This window comes from Nomia melanderi, unplaced genomic scaffold, assembly GCF_051020985.1.
Source record: "Nomia melanderi isolate GNS246 unplaced genomic scaffold, iyNomMela1 scaffold0105, whole genome shotgun sequence".
Lineage (NCBI taxonomy): Eukaryota > Metazoa > Arthropoda > Insecta > Hymenoptera > Halictidae > Nomia > Nomia melanderi.
This window is the reverse complement of record NW_027475220.1, coordinates 166,634-175,346: the sequence shown is the minus strand read 5'-3', so window position 1 is coordinate 175,346 and position 8,713 is coordinate 166,634. Positions and strand designations below refer to the sequence as shown.

At 16.3% G+C, this 8,713-nt stretch overlaps 2 pseudogenes; both read right to left on the bottom strand.

The window, feature by feature from the left end:
* Positions 1–53: 53 nt before the first annotated feature.
* On the bottom strand, positions 54–1,208 carry LOC143175533 (cytochrome b pseudogene; annotated as a pseudogene).
* Positions 54–6,876, bottom strand: LOC143175549 (cytochrome c oxidase subunit 3-like; annotated as a pseudogene).
* Between the last annotated feature and the right edge of the window lie 1,837 nt (positions 6,877–8,713).

Sequence of the window (8,713 nt, the reverse complement as noted above, 5' to 3'; positions counted from 1 at the left end):
TTTAAAATCTATATTATATTTTCAAAATATATGCTTATTTCAAGCTCATTAACTTAGTTATGATAAATAAGTTTATCTCAAAAATAATTTAAAATTGGGGAGGTAAAAAAATAAGAAAAATAAATAATTGAAAATAATTGTGTTAATTGAATATATGGATATTCAATTAATTGTCTACCTAGTCATGTTAGTATAATAAATGATATAATGAATAACCAAAAATTTATTTTATTTAAATAATAATATTTGCATGAATTTATATTATTTTTATTTGATATTGTTAATATAATTAAAATTAAAATTGATAATATTAAAAAAATTACACCTCCTAATTTATTTGGAATGGATCGAAGAATAGCATATGCAAATAAGAAGTATCATTCAGGTTTAATATGTTCAGGAGTAATTATTGGGTTTGCAAGAATAAAATTATCAGGGTCACTTAGTATGTAAGGAAATTTTATTGTGATTAAGAAAAAAATTGTTAAAATAATTATGTAACCAAATAAATCTTTAATAATAAAATAAGGGTTGAAAGATAATATATAAAGTTTTCTTGTTAACCCTATAGAGTTATGAGAGAATCTTAAATGTAAAAAAAATAAATGTAGAATTACTAATAATAAAATAATTATTGGTAAAATAAAATGAAAAGAATAGAATCGATTTAAAGTAGCGTTATTAATTGAAAATCCACCTCAAATTCATTGAACTAATATTTGTCCTAAGTATGGGATAGCTGATAATAAATTAGTAATTACAGTTGCTCCCCAAAAAGATATTTGTCCTCAAGGTAACACATATCCTAAAAATGCTGTTGCTATTGATAGTAATAAAATAATAATTCCAATTAATCATACTTTTGTAAGTGTGAATGAAAAATAGTAGATTCCTCGGGCGATATGTAAAAATATTGATATAAAAAAGAATGAGGCTCCATTTATATGAGTTAATCGTATAAATCACCCAAGATTAATATTTTTTATAATATGAATAGTTCTATTAAAGGCTAGATTTATATTTGGACAATAATGAAAAGATAAAAATAATCCAGAAATAATTTGAATTATTAAGAATAATCCTAAAATTGATCCTAAATTTCATAAGTAGTTAATACTTATTGGAGTTGGTAGGTTAATTAGTGATAAATTAAGTATTTTTATTAATGGATTAATATTTATAAATTTATAAAAAATTTTATTCTTCATAGATTAATTTTTTATTTTTCGTAATGATTGATTTGTTTTACTAGTTATAGAAATTTTTATTGTTAAAATTAAAATTAATAGTAATAATCTTATTAAATAAAAAATAATTAAAGTATATGGATATTCATAAATTTTGTAAATATTAACATTTTCATTAGTTGAATTAATAATTATTTTTTTATTTTTGCATAAAAGTAAAGTTAAAGAAAATAAAAATAAAAATATAAAATTTATGAAAAGAAAATATTTATCTATTTTATTTTTTTTAGAAATAAATGAATTATTTATTATTCTGACAAAGTATATAAATATAATTAGTATACTTCTAATAATTGTAATAAAAATTATTATTAAATATAAAGATTTTTTTGGTATAAAAATGTAGTTAATTATTATTAAAGTTATTGTATAATAAATTAATGTTATTATAAAATTTATAGGAGGTAAATTATTTTTTGAGATATTATATAATTTTATTCATAGTAATATAATGATTTTTAAAATGATAATTTTTACAAATAGTTCAATTAGCTATAAGAAATAAATTTCTGATTTTAATTTACAAAATTAATATTTTTATATTTAAATTATATAGCTTATCGAATTTATCAAAAAATAGTTTTAAAGAAAATTTTAATTTTGGAGATTAAAGATATTATTTTTAAATAATTTTTTTGAAATTTATTGAATAAATTTATTTTATAAATTAATTTTTTTAGAAGTTTTTAGGGAATTTAATTATATATTATTATTATTTGTTATAATTTTATTAATAATATTAAGATTTAAGAGATTTTTATTAATTTTAATTTGTTTAGAGTTTTTATTAATTTTAATTTTACATTTAACTTTAATATTGTCAGATTTAGATTTAAATGATTGATTATTTTTAGTTGTTTTAATTATAGGTGTTTGTGAGAGTTTAATTGGGCTAGGTTTAATAATTAGAATAATTTTTTTATTTGGGAATCAAAGTGTTAAAGTATTAAATTTAATATGATAATTTATGTAATTTTTATAATAATCTTATTAATTTTTTTTAATAGTAAGTATTTATTAGGAATATTAATATTATTATTTTGTATAATTCCATTTCTTTGTTTTAATCAATTTGTAGAAAATGGGATAATTAATGAAATATTAGGAATAAATTTATATTCTTATATATTATTATCATTAACATTTTTAATTTTTGGGTTAATTTTTATTTTTTTTGATGTTAAAAATAATGATTTTTTTTATTTTAAAATATTAATATTGACATTATTAATTTCTTTAATTTTTGTTTTTACTTCAATAAATTTATTAATATTTTATTTTATATTTGAAATTAGGTTAGTTCTTATATTTTTTATTATTATAAAATGAGGGATAGGTGAAATACGAGAGTTAGCTTCATTTTATTTATTATTTTATACAATATTTTTTTCTTTACCTTTTTTAATTTTTATTTTAGATTTATATTATTTTTATAATATTTTAATGATGTATTACTTTGAAATATTAAAAATTAAATATTTAAATATGTTTATATTTTTATTTTTTATGTTTACATTTTTTGTTAAGATTCCTATATTTATATTCCATTCTTGATTATTGAAAGCTCATGTTGAGGCTCCTGTTATTGGATCAATAATTTTAGCAGGAATTTTATTAAAATTAGGAATTTATGGTTTAATTCGTTTTATATTAATATTTATAAAAAATTTTATTGAATTTAATGAAATTATTATATATTTTAGAATTTTTGGATCAATATTAATTAGTATTTTATGTATACGTCAAATTGATATAAAAATTTTAGTGGCTTATTCTTCAGTTGTTCATATAGGATTAACATTAAGAGGGATAATAACATTAATAAATAGTGGGGTTAAAGGTAGTTATATAATAATAATTTCTCATGGTTTATGTTCATCAGGGTTATTTTTTTTAGTAAATTTATGTTATTTATTAAGAAATAGACGATTGATATTAATAAATAAAGGATTAATAAATTTATACCCTAGAATATCTTTAATATGATTTTTATTATGTACTTCAAATTTATCTGCTCCATTATCATTAAATTTAATTAGTGAAATTTTTTTAATTATAAGTTTAGTTAATTGAAATTTTTTAAATTTATTTATTTTAATAATTTTAATATTTTTTAGATTTTTTTATTCACTAAATTTATTTAGATATACTCAACATGGTGAATTTAATTTTTGTAAAATTAATAAATATAGGTTAATAGATTATTTAATTGTTTTATCTCATTGAATTCCTTTAAATTTATTTATTTTTAATTTATCAATATTTTTATAATTTGATTAATTAAATTTAAGTAGTTTAAAAAAAAATATTGAATTGTGATTTCAAAGATGTAATTGATTACTTTAAATTATTATTATAAAATTTATAGTTTATTTTTTATTTATATTTTTTTCTTCTTTTTTTTTTTTTTTTTTTGGATTTTATTTATATTTATTTAAAATTATTTATTTTATAGAATGAGTAATTATTGAAATAAATTCTATAAAATTTAGATTTGTTATTTATATTGATTTTATATCTATAATATATTTAAGTACAGTTATTTTAATTACTGGGATTGTTATATTATATAGTATTGAATATATAGAAAATGATTTGTATATTGAACGTTTTAAATTATTAGTTTTTATTTTTATGATTTCTATATGTTTTATAATTTTGAGACCAAGAATAATTGGTATTATTTTAGGGTGAGATGGGTTAGGATTAATTTCTTATTGTTTAGTAATTTATTATCAAAATAAAAATTCTTATAATTCTGGTATATTAACTGTTTGTTGTAATCGGTTAGGAGATGTAGCTTTAATTTTAATTATTTGTATATTGTCATTTTTTGGTTCTTGAAATATTTTTTTTTATCAAGATTTTAAATTAATTTCATTATTTATGTTAATTATGATATTAACTAAAAGTGCACAGTTTCCATTTTCTTTTTGATTACCTGCAGCTATAACTGCACCAACACCTGTTTCTTCATTGGTTCATTCATCAACTTTAGTAACTGCAGGTGTTTATTTATTGATTCGGTATAATAAAATATTTATAGATTTAAATTTTATGAATATTTTAATATTATTAATTTTTAGTTTTACAATATTTATATCTGGTTTAATAGCAAATTTTGAAATAAATTTTAAGAAAGTTATTGCTTTATCAACTTTAAGTCAGTTAAGTTTTATAATAAGTATTTTATTATTAGGAAATGTTGATTTAGGATTTTTTCATTTAATTTGTCATGCTTTATTTAAATCTACAATATTTTTAAGTGTTGGAAGTTTTATTCATATGAATTTGGGTATTCAAGATTTACGTTTTTTTAGAGGTAATTTTTATATTAATCCTTTAAAGAGATTTATATTTATTTTATCAATTTTAAATTTATGTGGATTTCCTTTTATTACTGGTTTTTTTTCTAAAGATTTAATTATAGAAATATTTTATAATTTTAATTTAATTATTTTAATTATAATAATTTTGTATATTTCAATTGTATTAACAGTAAGTTATAGTATTCGTTTATTAAATTGAGTATTAATTTATTATATTAATTATTTTAGATATTTATATGTAAATGAAAGAAGATCTAAATATATAAATTATTCATTTATTTTAATAGGAGGTTTTAGTATTTTTTATGGTAAATATTTTTATAATATATTTATTTATGAAAATTTTAAAATAACATTAAATGATAAATATGTATTATTATTAATATATTTTTTATCTTTAATGTTTTATTTTGAATTTAAAAGTTTAATTTTTTTAAAAAAGAGAGTTTTTGTTAAAATATCAAATTTTATTTTAAGTATATTTTATTCAGAATATTTATTAAAAATTTTTTATGTTTGATTTATTAATAAGATATTTAATTTTGAAATTATATTTGATAAATCTGTAGATAAAGTTTTTGTGATAAATTTAAAGTTTTTGATAAATTTTATAATTAAAAATAATGTTTTAATAAAAATTTATAAAAAAAATGTTGGTGTTGTAAATATATTATTTTATTATTTTATTATTTTTATGTTTTTTTTATTTATATAAATTTTATTGTATTTAAATAGCTTAATTAAGAGTATTATATTGAAAATATAATTGTAATTGTAAAATTTTTAAATATTTATAAATTTTTAGGTAAAATTTTTTTTATACTGAAAATATAATGTTTTTAATAAACTATATAAATTTAGAAATATAAATGATTTTATTTTCATTTAAGAATGAATTAGAAGTTCATGAATTTTATTTCATTAATTGGAATATTTTGTATTCATTTAAATTATTAACATTAATTTACCTCTATTTTGGTTTCAATTAATTAAGATATATTTAAAAATTATTTTAAATTGCAATTTTAATGTTATATTTAAATTTATTAACTAATATCCTAATTTTTTATTTATATATATAGGAATAAATTTATCCAATAATTAAGTCGAAATTAATTTGTATTATTTTACTTTATATATAGTTGTATAATTTAAATTCATGTTAAATAATTATATGTCCATTCGTATCACAAACTTATAAAGAGGATTAAAATAAATATTAAAAAAATAAATATTCTTAATTTTTGTAAGCTATTTAATGAATTAATAATAGGTAGAATTAAAATAATTTCTATATCAAAAATTAAAAATATTAAAGTAATTAAAAAAAATTGAATAGAAAATGGTAATTGTGGGGGTGTTAATTGATCAAATCCGCATTCAAATGGTTTTATTTTTTCTCGGTCTTTATTATTTTTTAATGATAAAAATTTATTAATAGATAAAATTAATAATGGAATTAAAATTAAAAATATTACAATAATTAATATTGAAAGTATTATATAAATTAAGTTTTATTTAAATTTTTTAATTGGAAATTAAATGTAGTTTTGTTATACTATTTATATAATTTAATATATTCATCAATAAATTAAAATGTATAAAATTAATCAAATTATATCAACAAAATGTCAATATCATGATGCTAAATCAAAATTTAAATGATGAATTATTGAAAAATGATTTTTTTTTAATCGTAAAGAGCAAATAATTAAAAATATAGTTCCAATAATTACATGAATTCCATGAAATCCTGTAGCTATGAAAAAGATTGACCCAAAAATTCTGTCATTAAATGTAAAATTAGATTCTAGATATTCAATATATTGAAGTATTGAAAAATATATTCCTAAATAGATTGTTATATTTAATAATTTTAATGATTTTTTATAGTTATTTTTAATTAAATTATGTCTTCATGTGATTGTTATTCCTGAATAAATTAAAATAATTGAGTTTAGTAATGGGATGTCATATGGATTAAATATATTAATTATTTTTGGGGGTCATAAATTTCCAATTTCTATTGAAGGTGAAATTGATGAATGTAAAAAAGTTCAAAAAAATGAAATAAAGAAAAATAATTCAGAAATAATAAATAGAATTATTCTAAATTTAATTATATTTATAATATTTAGGGTATGAAATCCTTGAAATGTTCTTTCTCGAATTAGATCTCGTCATCATTGGTATGATGTTAATATTAATGTAAATAAATTTAATAAATTAAGAAGAGAAAAATTTAAGTTAAATCTAATGATATTATTAAATAATAAATTTATTAGATTAAATGATAAAATTAATGGTCAAGGTCTATTTGTTGTTATATGAAATGGATTATTTTTTGAATTTATAATTGTATTAATTTTCATAAATTTAACTAGTTTGTTTCATTAAAATAAAGTAATGATAAAATTGTAAATACATATGATTGAATGAATGCTACAGAAATTTCTAAAATTATTAATAAATTTTGAATAATAATTATTATTGGAATGAATTTAATTGATAAATTTGTTATTGAAGAACCTAATAAAGATAGAAGTAAGTGACCAGCTAATATATTTGCGGATAATCGAATTGCTAAGGTTCATGGTCGAATAAAGTTTCTGATTGATTCAATTATTACTATAAATCTTATTAATATAGAAGGTGTATTTATAGGTACAAGATGAATTAATATATGTTTTGTATTTTTAATTCAACCAAATATTATAAATCTAATTCATAATCTTAAAGATAAACTTAAATTAATTCTTATATGTCTTGTTGGTGTAAATACGTAAGGTATTAAACTAATTAAATTTATATTTATAATTAAATAGAATAATCTTAAAAATATAATTAAATTATAATGGTTAATTTTTTTTGTTAAAATTTTAAATTCATTTAAAATAAAGTTTATTAATATAATTCATTTAAAATTAAATCGTGAGGGGATAAATCAATAAGATCAATTAAAAATTAAAATAGGTCAAATTATAATGATTCAATTTAGAGAATAATTATTAGATGTTGAAGGATCAAAGATTGAGAATATATTTGTTATCATAATATTTTTGAATAATTATTATCATTTTTTTTTGAAGTTTATTTTTTTTTGAGTTATTTTATTTTTGTAAATAAAATTATTTATTATGAAATGAATTAATATTGTGATGATTGTAAATAAAATAATAATAAAAATTAAAATTAAAGTTCATTTTATAGGTCTTATTTGAGGAATAAAAGAATTTTTAATTATCATTAAGAATATTTTTTTATTATATTTAACTTAAAAGGTTAATTCTTTATTTTTAAGATACTTAATGGATAAAAAAATATTTTTATAAAATAATTTTAAATTGACAATTTAATGTTATTTAATTTAACTAATTCTTTTTAATTTATAAGTTTAATTTATTAATTCAATTAGTAAAGTTTTTTAAATTTGTTCTTTCAATGGTAATTGGTATAAATGAATGGTAAGCTCCGCAAATTTCTGAACATTGTCCAAAATATAATCCTGGTCGTAATGAAATTAATGATATTTGATTAATTCGTCCTGGAGTTGCATCTATTTTAATTCCTATTGAAGGAACTGTTCATGAATGAATAACATCTATTGATGTTGTTAATATACGAATTGGGGTATTAAATGGAATGATTAATCGATTATCTACATCTAGTAACCGAAATGAGTTTAATTCTAATAGATTAATTATATATGAATCAATTGAATTATTATTAAATTCTGGGTATTCGTAAGATCAGTATCATTGATGTCCAATTGATTTAATTGAAAAAAAAGTTGGATTTCATAATTCATCAATAAAGTAAAGTATTTTTAATGATGGGATAGAAATAATTAATAGTATAATTATTGGAATGATAGTTCAAATTATTTCTAAGTTATGATTTTTAATAAATTTTAAATTAATGAATTTATTTTCTATAATTATAAAATTTATATAAATAATAGATATAGTAATTATTATTAAAATAATTATTGTAAAATTATAAAAATAAATTAGATTATCTATTAATGGTGAATTTGGGTCTGGGAATGAATATATATTTCAATGAGCAATTTTTAATAAAAATTTACATTTTATTTATGGTGTTTAAGACCATTGCACTTAAATCTGCCATATTAAA